Source organism: Catharus ustulatus, chromosome 5 (assembly GCF_009819885.2).
Source record: "Catharus ustulatus isolate bCatUst1 chromosome 5, bCatUst1.pri.v2, whole genome shotgun sequence".
Classification (NCBI taxonomy): Eukaryota; Metazoa; Chordata; class Aves; order Passeriformes; family Turdidae; genus Catharus; species Catharus ustulatus.
Window position 1 is genome coordinate 9,030,806 of NC_046225.1, and position 13,679 is coordinate 9,044,484.

Sequence of the window (13,679 nt, forward strand, 5' to 3'; positions counted from 1 at the left end):
TCACTTCTGACTAAAATTTTACCCATCACTACCCTCGGAGTTCTGAATTTTGTACATGAAATACACCTGGATTTCTGAAAACCCAGGAGAGCAAACAATTGTGCTTTCTGACATCCTGGAAACAGAGGGAATTTGGCTGGCTACAAAGGCCATGGGAAGAAGTGCCCATGCAGAGAGAGTTGTGAGCAAAATCCGAAGGAATAACATCTGCATGCAGCCCCCAAGAGCAGGACTGGAAAGTGTAAACTGAGAAAGGATGTGATTAGCGTGGGAGGAAATATGGGACAAAAATATGGGAAGGAAGTGCTGAAGAGTGAGAGGAGCTTTATGAGATCCCAAGAGGGCTGGGGAGAAGGAAGTCTGAGATGGGAAAATTTGTGTGGGAAGGTGCTGGAATGAGGAGGAGGAAAAGGGCACTGCAGGTAGGACAGGAAATGCTGGGGTGTTAAGTTCGATAGGACAAGGAAGGGACTGGAATTTGGGGAACAAATGGTATGAGAGCAAGGGATGGATTTTTATCTTCACTACCTCAGTGCCTTCTTTTTTTTAATATTAGAATTTAAGTAATTGTTTTTAGCTAAAAAATATAAAACCTCTGCATAAAAGGCTTCAGAATCTCCAAGGGAGTAGCTGGACATAGGTTCATCTAGACAAAGTCCTGATATATTGTACCCAAATAACTTAATATGAAGTGTCAATTATGGCACACAACCTCCACTGTAAGCCTCAGAGCCACAATTGCCATCAGCATAATCTTTTTATAACAACTTGTAACCAAAAACACGATCCTTGAAGCCCCTGATATGTTTACCTTGTTCAGACTGGCAATAATGGAGAACTCTCAGTGTTTTGTGGCTTCTTTCAAAAGTGAACAGAGTGCATTCTAATCATACCCAACAAAGCACAACAACTGAAAGTGACAGTAAATATCGTAATTTTTTTGAAGAGTGCAGCCTCAGAAGAAGAAAATCTCTGTTAAATTCAAATTGAACAACTATTTTAGTTCAAAAAATGTTATTTCTATTTTGACAGTTAAAGTATTTTTTTTTCCTCAGAGTGATTCTTCCAATTTTTAGCTGCACTATTTTTTAAAAATATAACATTTTCTAAGACCGTTATTAAAAACTTCAGGGCAAACAAATATTTTGGGTCAGAAAGCTTCCCACTACCCTTCAAAAATGCTTGTGGTTTTTCATTCTGGCTACTGAACTAAAAATACCAATATTTGCAAATACACAGAAAGAGAAGACAGTTGGTAGCAAGCCCATTAGCTCTGGGAATAATTTAATGCATCTCTCCATCTTTCACCCTGCCCACCAGCCTTCTCATCCTTAAATCAACACCAAAACAAAGCAAAAACAAACAAGCTTTTATGAGTTCTGAAATTATTTAAGATCCCCACTTCTGCTCCAAAAGTAATTTGTATATTTGGCTGCAGAGACAGTAAGTGACCTCTAACAAACCATCTGTGAGGACACAGCAGGAAAGGGACAGCAAGGAGCAGAGCAAGGCCCTTCACAGCATCCAGGAAGGGAAGGAGATGGAGCCAGACACAAGACAAATTTTCTGCCTCCAAGACCCACACAAGAGAAAAACTAAGCACAGAACAGGTCCAGAGACCCTCCAAGAGGCAGGGCTGGGTATCACAGGCTGAGCTTAAATGAGCAGAGCATCCCATGTGAGGCCAGTCAGGGATGGTAAATCCCATTAGCACCCTCAGGGCTCTGCCATTATTCTGCAACTGATGAATTGTGATTTATCATGTGCTTTTTTAAGAAGCACATGGCTATTATGTGTGTTAACTTCAACAAGAGAGAAAGGGGATAATGTCTCTTACTCAAAAATTGTGACGTGCTAAAGGCATGCATAAGTCATATCTAAAGTCAAACCTGGTGACTTTTTATTTAATTGAATTTGGGACTGAACTTTCATCTAGCCTGTCAAGTGCAAGATATTAAAATGCATTGCTGCATGTTGGTGTAAACCAATTATTTGAAAATTCCATAAGGGTGCATTCAAAGAGTGCAATGTTTATCCATTTTCAGAGTTAGTCTGGCCACTCTAGGCATGCATAGGACTGGATTAGTAAAGCTTTGTTTAAGTGTCTGCAAACAAAGGAATAACACAAAGCAAGTATAAAATGCCTGAGCACCAGATATCCTTTGGGAGTTGGCTTCATAGATGGCTTTGAAACATTTAAACCAGCAACCTCTCTGAATCTCTCAAGAGCTAAATATCACTAAAAACTGGCCAGAAATGCAGAGGCTACTTTCAAATATAGACTTATTTTCTTTAGATATTTCTACCCCTTTCATTCTTTACTTAAATGCTGGATGATTTTCAATAAGTATTACTAATAAGGGAATACTTTACTGTTCTAAACATTAAGAACCTTCCTGGAAACTTGTCAAAGAATCCTCACAAGTGTTGCATTTTTTCTTTTACTTCATACTAGTACACTTGCAAGTCTCAGATTAAGCTCATAGACTTTAATCATATATTACTTCTCTGTAGCTGCCAGTGTCCAAGGCCTAAAGAAGCAGGCAAGATACTTCTTTGTTTTTCTGTTTTATTTTATGGGAGGGTTTTTTTTGATCCTGTCTTTTCTGTTTGCTTTTTTTCCAGTCCAAATCTCTTGACTGGGTTGAATACATGATCCAAATAACAGCTTATTTATCATGCTGTTTGGTGATGGATGCTTGGTGATTGCCTGCCATTCTTTTTTGACTGTAAAACTGAATTAGATTCTACACCGTGCAAATGTACACAATGCACATTGTAATGACAGCTGGTGGAGAGCTGCTGTAGCCAATTCTGGGTCTTTTTCCAGTCACAACTTCTGTTTCTTGTCTTCTGTGTGCAGTTCTTTGCCACCCCTCCTCCCAACCAGCACCTTAAAGAAAATGTAATAAGTACCAGGCAAGGGCACCAGCTGGTCCTATTTTCTGTCCACAGATATTCACAGTCTCTGACTGGAGTCATGGTCCCCTAAAAGCCACACTTACACAGGAGAAGAAAAAAAACTCACTGTACTTTTTTCATCACAAAATGTTAATCAGTTTAGAAAATAAGCTCATGTAGCTCCTGTTCCAAAGGTGATCCTTCTTAAAATAATAAAACATAAGATTCTTCAAAACATTAATTCATACATGTGCAAACACAGTACAAGCATGTAGTAGAATGACTTTGGTAACTTTTCCACATAACTGTATTTTCTTGGAAGGAATGAGATGCTGTCTCTTTGTAACTAAGCAGGTTTAAACTTAGAAGTACTGTTATTATTGGTTTTATACACCAAAGGTGTTCCTAATAGTTATGGAAGTTTGTTGTACAGTAAGGAACTACAAGGCTAACAGTCCCATGAAATTTGAGCATGGAACATAAAGGAATGCAAAATACATAACTTCAATCCATCCTCTTTTTCTTTTGTTTCATTTTGGTTTTTTTTAGATTTGTCTCTTCTCTTTGTGGATTGCCGTTTTTAAGGTTCAAGGTTCCTTTTAAGGTTCCTTTTTTTTTCTAAGTAAAGGGACACAGGGTTTTAGTTTTAGACCTTGGGCTGTTTTCTCATTTCTACTAAGAAGTGGAGATGTGAGACAATCCACACAGGTTCCATTTTTGGATTTCCCAGTGTAATACCACCCCATGGGAGCCTACTGTTGGTCAATCTATGACAGTAAATACCTTGAGGTGGCTGCATAAGTCATGGGCCAAAGGCATTTTGCAAACTGCTGCAAGGTGACTGACCATGATTGATTTACTGTTCAATGGTGTTAAATAGATTCGCTCTTTTTAGCTGCCAGTTTCTTACAACTGAGAGAGCAGCTGAACTGCTTTTTCCTATTCTCCTTGGTGAATTATCACTTCATTTCAACTGCAAAAATGGTACGTATTTCTAAAATTCTGTGATAAGTCATGTGTTTACTCCATTGCAGGTCTGAGGATAGGTCTTACTTTCTCACCACATTCATCATTAGTACAAAGAAGTGCCTCAAGAACAATTCTTAATGCCTAAGGTTTTTAAACCTAAGTTCATTTGTGTTTCCCTCTGACGTAGCTTATTTTCTGCGTCTGCACATTCTTATATACTATAGAATATAGAAATTTTACCTGTATCCCTATTCTGACTAACCTCTCTGGGTGTCCCTTTTAATTTTCAGAGGCTTGTATTTACAATTTGCAGTTGGTATTAACCATATTTTTTTAATGTACAAAATACAAATTTTTCAATGACTTTGAACATTTAAAAAGTTCCATCTTAAAAGAAAACCTCCAAAATAGGCAATAACATTCTTTTTGTAGACATCATTTTGCCTTCCTTAATACAAGAATAAGGAAAAGAAAGGAAGCATGAATTTGAATCTGCAGCTCTCACACACTTGGTTTTCTGAGGCCATCTCTTGCTGCACAGCCCTGGATCTTCCATGCAGTACCATGCTTCTCAGTGTTTGTTTTTTTTCCCTTTTGTGATCTCTTTTCATCCCTGAGATACAAGAACTTCTGACACAGTCACCTTTACCAGCTTTGTGATCATTCCCCTGCCCACTGGGGATTTTGCAGTGCTGCACTCCAACTGCTTTGGTTCCATGCTATAGAAAATCGTGTGTGAAATGAATTTGTAAAACTTGAGAATCCAGCCAACATATCCTATTTTCTACAGTTATCAATACCTCCATTTTCTGATTAAAAAACCCAAAAACTTTTATTTCATTAGCTCTGTGTTTGTAACTTTTATAAGGAAAATAGACATGTAGACTATTGGATTAAACATCATATTTCATTAAAATCTTTCAGGAAATAAAACATTTAGTAAACACTGGTCCAAAATGCAGAGGTAGGTTTAGATTCAAATGTAATGATCACACTGGTTTTCTTGTATTATCACATCAGTCCTCTTTTTACAGTCTCATACTGAACATGGCACCAATTGGGGTATCAATGGTTTTAATTTCCTGTTCTCTATCATCCACTCATTTTTTCCCCAGTGGTTGCTTTTCATCACATTCATTGTTTGGTAACTTCACCCAGTACCAAGTTTCCTAATATTACATATCTTGGTTTCTGTGTAAGCTTCATAATGCCCAGACTTCCTTGTTTTATGTGAAATAGGTGCTGACTGCACCAAGATCACACACTGAAAAATTTACTGGTCTCATTTGTCAGGAACATTTCTCTCCCTGATCTCTTTATGATCTTCACAAATATTTGCAAAGGTAAAGCAAGAAATCCAATGAAAGGGTTGGAGGGGATATGAAAAGAGAAAATTTGTCAGTTTAAAACCTCACATCCAACAATATGCTGCAAGTTGTCTGCACCATGTTTAAATTGAAAGCAAGGGAGCAAGACATTCAGAACACAGAGATGATAAAGAACAAAACAGACTATAAAAGGCAGACAGCTGGAGACAGCAATTCTGAAACTATAATCTTCCTTTAGTATATCTAAAACAGAACAATCATTTCACTTCCTTGACATTAGCAAGGCATAACTCTGATTCCCTGAAAACTCTGACTTTGTTCTGATCCTCTGTGTGTAGGTTTTAGTCCTTGGTGACACCGTAACTACTGAGTGCATTAAAAATCAAATAGACAGTTATTCTGCATGCATTGTCACAGGGTACTGAAGATAAACATCTCTGACCTATAAAAACTGAAAAGAACAAGGAATGTTATCTGCATCATAACAGGAATAATTAGTTAGAAATGTCATAGAAGTAGAGCATCCTTGTCAAACATAGGAAAAAAATCCTCCCAACTTGGCATTACCTCGTGTATTCCTGCTACTCTGATCATCTTTGTATAAATCTGAACTCTGAGTTGAGCAGAGCTTTCCTGGTTTATTCTGTCACAAGTATGTTTAAATGGGTCTGTATGAACCCATCACAAGTATGTCTAAAGGGGTGAACCCAAAAATTCAGTAAGAAAAGAGTTGGATAGAAGACACTGAGACAGATCATTTTAGGGAGGATTGTGCCAGAATCTCCAGACTGCAAAAAACACTCCTGATGGTTCAGCATCATTGCAAAAGACATGGTAACTCAGGCCTAAATCTGAGGCAGCAGAGGCAGCAGCAGGAGGCATATTTGCTGAATATGAAGAGCAGATTCCATTCCCATAGATATGAAAATAGAAAGGAAACATGAAGGAGAAAGCTGTGGGGTGTGCAGGTGGTATAAAGCAATATACTCACTGAAATGAGAGACTGATCTTTCAATATGTGTGAGAAATAATCTTATCAGGACATAATTTTACGAAAGTGTAAAGCATCAAGCTTTAAATCTTCTGTTGAAAACATCATTACAATTTTATTCTACCAGAAAACCTTTAATAAAATCCCAAATGAGTACACTTTTATTTTTTTCTTATTGCACGTGCTCTAAAGAATGAACATTTATGTCTCTGTCTTGCCTTGCTATGATTATTCTATAAGCAGAAAACCAAAAAGCACTTAAACCCAGCAGTTCTATGCCCAATTGCTAAAAAATAAGTAGGTACTCTTGCTGTAATTTCACAGCTATAAAAATTGTAGTGCTTACAGTAACCTGGGGGAATCCATAAACTTGGGGCTATGTACAGAATTTCTCCAGTTCCATCTCTCACAGAACAGACTGCTAGGGAGAGAAGCTCCATAAGCCAAAAGGGCTTACTGGTTTGCTTTGAGAACTCACCTTATTTGCCTAAACATCAGAGCCAAGCACCGTGTAAGCTGAGAGATGCAATACAGGGAATGGCTGTGCCCAGGAGGGGGTCAGTCCCTTCTCCCAGGGACAGGACAAAAGAATTGAGCCTTCAGCTGCACCAGAAAAGGTTCAGGCTGGACAGCAGGAGGAATTTCTCCATGGGAAGAGCTGCTAAGCGTCAAAATGGAGCGCACAGGGTGATGGTGGAGTCACCATCCCTAAATGTGTTCAATAAATGACTGGGCATGGCACTCAGGGCCATGGGCTAGTTGGCACAGTGTTGATCAGCCAAAGATGGACTCAATGATCTCAGGGGTTTCCTCCAACTTAAAAGAATCTCTAATTCTGTAATTTAAATATATTCGAAATCTTTCTCCAATGGTTTTTACCAATGGAGCAAGTGTAAGGTACATATAGGTCTGTGATGTCTTTGATTTTACCTACAATGTATTCATTTTTTTTGCAAAATGCTTCAAAAGTTAAGTATCATTTGGAATACAGCCTCCTGGTCATATTATTCTTGATTACCTTCAGCATTTGAAGAATTACATCCATTTATGAGGTATGTATGTGCCTATAAATATATATATATATAACCAAAATATTAATGATAATGTCAACCAAAAATAAGAGAAAACCTACTTGTTTTAGGATTTGATTTATTTTAAATGCCTGAAAAAAACAAAAAGAGATAAAGCCTGTTTCAAACCAATAGAAATTTTAAACATTGGACAATATCCCAGACATGTAGATTTTTTTTCTACTTAGGTGTTAAAACATCATTCGTGAAGCTCTTTAGAAATAGGCTAAAGTACAATAAGCATAAGCAAATCATAAATTAAGTAAATTTTTTATAAATCAAGATACTGATGCAGTTACAGTTTGCTTTTTGGACAAACAGTTCTTTAGTGTTGCATGGTTTTTTTGAGGCATTTTGGGTACTTGAGGTTATGTCTGAGGCAAGCTTTTAGAACTGACACATTTTAGTCTGGGCCCTTTCACATCTCTGGGATGCAATCAGGGTTATCAAGAAGTTTAATTTTCCTCTCCTTGGTTGCAGATGACCAGGTAAAAAATCATTAATATTATTATATTAGGTATTTTTATTAATTGCTATGTGGCATAGCTATTGTGTTTTGAAGAGATTTTGGAATTAAGAATTTGGAATTAAGTGACAAGGAAAAAAAATCAATTAAGACTAAGGCAACAAAAAAATCAAAAAAAACCCAAACAAGCAAACATTTTCCTAGCTCTTTAAAAGCAGAAACAATATAAGTTGTCTCTAAATAATTCACATGAGGTGCCAGGCCAGCTTCTCAGAAAGAAACATTTCCATTTTCATTTACAAGTTTCCCCAAATGTTTCATTAAAATTCAAAGGCTGTGCTAGAAGATAAAGTAATGTACTTTCAGGTACAGAGGTTTGGTTGTTGGGTTTTTTTTGTTGTTTTTGTTTTTAGTTTTAAAGAGGTTACCTTCTTCCTTTATCTTTTCCAGCAGCTGGCACTTATAAATGACACAATTTTTTAAAACTGCTGAATTTCCAAATTCAGATCACTAAATAAAGGCTGGTGACATGTGACAGGGGCACATTCTGCTCTCCCATGGCCTTTCCTCCACTGTTTTGCCTCCTCTCCTGCTCAGTCCATGGCCCTTCACTGCAGAGCCTGATTTTCCTGGTGATGAAGAGATAATGGACCCTCTGAGAAATAAGGCACTGTGTAATAATGGTCCACCCTACAGAAGTAGTCCATTTTAATTTCATGGTTGTTGCATTATCCCACATGTTTTCTCACAAGACATTACAGCAGGATCACAATAATTCCACCATTGGTATGTACACAAAGCAAAATTAGCTTTAAAGTGTTATTTTTGAACTAGTTTCTTTCCCTAGGTTGTATAAAGCATAAATTTATAATGATTGAATCTCCCATTTTCCCTCCCCTTTTCAGGTACAAAAGCATTTTTATTCCACAATATGCTCAAAGCTAAATCTAAAGGCTTTTGTTTCAGCACAAGGAAGGGACCTGAGACTGAATACACAGTACACAAGGGCTAATATTAAATGGCAAATCATTTTGAACCAGTAAAATTGAAAAGAAAGGGATATTCCTGAAAGAAGGAAAAAAAAATAAAGAGAATTTTTAGTACTTTTTTTTCTTAAGATGTACTAAATATATTTTATTTCTTTGGTTTTTTTCAGGAATCCTGTCACAAATGGTTGATAAGGCCTTTTGTTTAGGTAATGTAGCTAAAGTTTTTATTATCCTTAAAAAAAAAAAAATTGAAACTTTTTAAATCAACCTTGCATATTTTAATTATTTGCGAAAAATTATATCCCTGCTAAAAAGCACACATATTCCTGCTACTGATGTAGGCCTAGGAAACTCTGTCATGAAATTTTTTTTAAAGGTAATTTTTGACATTTGCATTTTCTTGGTTGTTGTTTTGTATTTCAACAGAGCTCTCAAACAAAAAGCTCTTTTGACAGTGAAAAATTTTGAATGGGCTGGTGCATGAGTTCACTTTAGTAATTGCCCAGTATTATGAGCTATTGACCAGTGTTATTAAAGTCTCAGGAAAAAAATCCAAAAAACAGTCAACCATAAAGCACCACGAGAACACCACCTCCAATACTTAAAGTAACTCCTCAGAGCTGTAAATTCCCCAAAGCCCAATCTGCACATGCATGTGTTTGACTCAGTGCCATGTCCCTGCAGTGGTCAGGAGCTGATGCTTATCAACAATAGGACAGTGTTCCCTGTGGATAGCATCCCCATTTCAAAGGATTTAAAGACCGTGGGCTTCCTAAATTTCAGTTGTAGACCTTTATTTCCTAATAGTTCTTGATAGACTTTCATGATTTTTGCCTAAACACTTTAACCAAGGGGTTTTGATTTTCAAAGCTATGAGCACCTACATGACTGCATTGTGTATTTGCTGCTCTAATCTACATCACTGCTGGCAATATTTTTAGCAATACCACTTAGAGGTGAAATATTCAATCTCAGGTGTGTGGAATAATCTCAGAGACATTCTCTGAGCAAACCCAAAGGATATACCAATGATTTCACACTTACTGTCACAAGTCACTAGCATGAAGGAAAAAATTTCATAATTGAGCTATACAAATAAATGGTGTCAGGACATTATTCCTGTTGTAGATTCCTTATGCAACCCACTGGTTCAGTCTGAGTGACTTTTCCTAGTTAATGGTACTGTGGAGAGAAAAAAAAATGGCATGGAAACTACTGATTGTGAACAATCAGCTGTAGTTGTTGTTTGACTGATAAAGTATTTTGGCCAGTTTTAAGTAAGATGGGAAAGATGGGAAGTTAATTGGTTTTGTTGTGTGGCTTTTTCATTCATTATAATAAAAAGCTCTACATTTTTTCAAGCATTGATTCCTTTTATCATGCCACATCTATCTCCCTGTAATTTTCAACACACCCCAGTCTAGGGCATTTATAGATCATAAAAGATGTGATTTTTTTTTTTTTTTTTTTAACATTTCTCCTAGTGCCTTGTATTTTAATATATTCCAGAGGTTTAGCTGATACAAGATGTATTCTCATCCTCTTTTTATTTAAAATTTTCTGGACTGTTCAGTGTCGGAATTCTCAAAAGATTAAAACGAAACTTTTAAAGTAGTTTCAGTTATGACCACAAATCTCTCAGTCAGGGAAGGAGAAAGGGGGGATAAACTTGAACTAAATCATAAACCTGCCTTGAATGGTTGCTTTTTTCCTGGTTAATCTTTTGATGTAAGAGTTGCATCAGAAGCAAATGTCAAATCATGCTCCTGCTTGCTCATGCTGGCTCTTCATCTCTTGGTGGGCCCCTCATGCCACCTTCCTGCACACATCCCTGTAGGTGTGTAAGAGCAGCAGCTCAGGAAGGTTTTAACTTCTCATTCAAGCCAAGGAAATGAAATTATTCAAAGTTCAAAATGCGCTTTCACCTGTCTTACAATATGCATTTGAACAGATATGCTTCTTCAGAGCCAGTCTTTCATAACACTCTTGAAATTTTTATTTTCTAAGGTTTTTTAGGAACTTTACAGTAGTCTGCAACATGGAATCCCTACAACTTCTGCTAGAATAGGGGGGAGCTTTGGAGTGTTGAGGGCCATTTACTGAAGTGACATTGAGACCATTTAATCCCCTTGTCAGGTACACAGCAATAGATTTCCTGTTAACATCCAGAAAAACAGTGTAGTGGTTAAACATTAGTAAATAATGTCTAATGAAAAATAACCCTGTGGTCCACTAGATCTCCACTTCTACTTTCTATTGGGGCTTAGTACACTAAGGTGTAAAAAAGCAAGCAAACTAGCAGAAGTGGAAAAAGGAAGATTAGAGTTGCTCACCGAGAAAATAAACTTACATGTAAAGGGCTACAATGGTTACAACAGCCATTAAAATAGAAAGATAAATAAAAGCAGGAGTCTCTACCCAGGACATTGCTGATATAATCTATAATCATTCAATCCATGCTGTATTTACCTACTGCAGGATCTATCCAAAGCTCATTGATCCAACCCTCATTTAGTCTCTTTCCCCCTACACACACACATACTTTTCTCCCTTTCTGCATACACTAGACAGAGATTTACAGCAAACCAGACAATAATTCCTGGATCCATTTTTCTACATCCCTTTCAGATGTAATAAGATTTCAAATTAACCCTTTATGTGCCTACCACCAAACTTATATAAGCAAAAATTATAAGCTTTTCTTAGATCTTGATCTGTTAATATCTTCTGAAATGCTTTAGTTTCATTTGTTTGATTAAGCCTAAATAGATTATATATAATCTTTACATGTTATCTATTCAGAGCATACTCAGAGCTCCAGTTTTACTAGACAGCATCTTGAATTTCCAGATCAGTTCTTCAACTCACTAAAATGTGTATTAAAAGTTATGACACCTCAATAAGACATAAAAGCATACAAGGGGCATTGGAATGTTATCTTTCTTTGTAGACATTAGCATAAATGTTTATCAGCAACATCATCCTTTTTTTTTTTGTGATAGTATTTCAGTAAAACTATAAAACCAACTCCAAAGCTACTGAGATTAAAGGAATTGAAAAGGTCTAGATGATAGAAAATTTATGTGGTCTGATTTGTCACTAGAAGGGCAATGCCTCAATATTTTTTGTTTTGTGCCACTCTTGAAAATTACAGGAGTTGGTTTCTTTAAAATATTTTTGTTTTATTCCTTTGCTAAATCATTCCAGGGGGATCAAGAGCCCTATATATAATGTTCTCTTCACCCTGCAGAGCTCAAACCCATACCTCCAAGGAATAGCTATAATTTCTGAGAGGAGGTGACTATTTCTCCTGTTGTGGGTGTCTCATTTAGCATAAGAGAAATAGTTAATGCATGAATGTCTAGGAAACTGAGAACAGGTCATGCATTCTCCTTTCTCCTCAGTGCAGGTTTTATGTTTCTTCCAGTGATTAATGTAAAAAACATTCAGTCTGGAGAGTCTGGCATTCAGAAATCCTTACTCTCTCCCCCTTTCTTGTCTCTGGAGTGCTTTAACCAGATAGTCAGGACCAAGATATGTTTGCTTGCCAGTCCAAAGTGTTAACTGTGTGTTCTCAATAGAAATGGTTTGACTACTCATCATTTTGCTTAGTATAAAATTAATTTGTGAGAATCTTCTGTGTAGGGACTATGAGCTTTAAATTTCTCCCCCAGAAACTGGATGTTTGATTTTAGTCAATGTGTAGTCTTCAGCTGGGCCCAATATCTTCATCCTGAGATGCATTTTGAGAACTGATGTTTGGAATGAACCATGCAAGCAGCACCTACATATGCTACAAAGGAACATTTTCATACCAGAGACATGCAGGTATGATTTGGTGTAGTCTTGTCTTTCTCTAAAACTGCTACTGGGACCGGTGCTTTCATGCTCTTTATTTTTAACTGTCAGTGTTTTTTACTGTGATATGAAACTGAAGATTAAACCAATGGCATGAGCTTTATACTCTGCTTTGAAAAGAGTGAGATGTATAACCACACTTGTCATACATTTAGAAGGGAATTCTCTAGTCTGGAGGAAGTAGCTCAAAATATTATCTCCTAGTGTCTCATGCTTTATTACCCGTGAAGCTGGCAGCTTCATTGTTTCTGAAGAAAACTGACACAAAAGAAAGTTTAAGCAAAATCAAAAGCAGTTGTTTAGGGTTGGGGCCATGCCCAGTCTTCCCATACAGAATATTATAAGCATATGTTCATCCTTGTTCACAGGCTCCTCTTTCAGTCCTGCTCCCTAAGCCATAAGGAACATCAAATAAAACTTTGAATGGACAAGCACCATAAACAAAATAATTTCTAAACTTTGTTTATTGATGATGCACAAAGACTTTTAAATGTGATAGTAGATTATTTTTATGACTAACATTTGCCACAGAGCTTTTTCTTTCATTCATGAATGAACTCTGATTTTATCTGAATTGCTTTCAGATCAGCAACAAAAGCTGATGAATACTTACCATGCATAATTATCAAGGTATGGATTATTCCATGACAGTCACAATAAGTCCCTTGTTCTGCCAAATGACAAAAGTATTATTCAAAAAGAATGTGATGAATAAGGCAGTTCCTGTCTGAAATTGTAGCGGTTTGGAATGAAATCTGTCTATACGAGAAATCCATCTGTATGAGAAAAAATTCATGAGTACTTTGCAACTGACAGAGTCTGTGTGAATTATGAACAACACAGCTTCAATCTTCAAGGCAATCAAACCTTGTCCAACACTCTGGGCAATTCTACAGTGTAAATATTATTATAGTAAGAAGGCCTTAGGATCAGTGTCAGCCCAAGGTAAAAAAATCTTAGTGATTCTGTGACTGGAGTCATTACCTTGGCCAAAACCAAAAGGCAGTCTCTTCCTCACCACACTTCTTAGGCATCCATACCATGGAGTGGTGAGATCCATTCTCATTAACTAACAAGCACTAGTAAGTTAGGGTGGAAGCCTTCCTG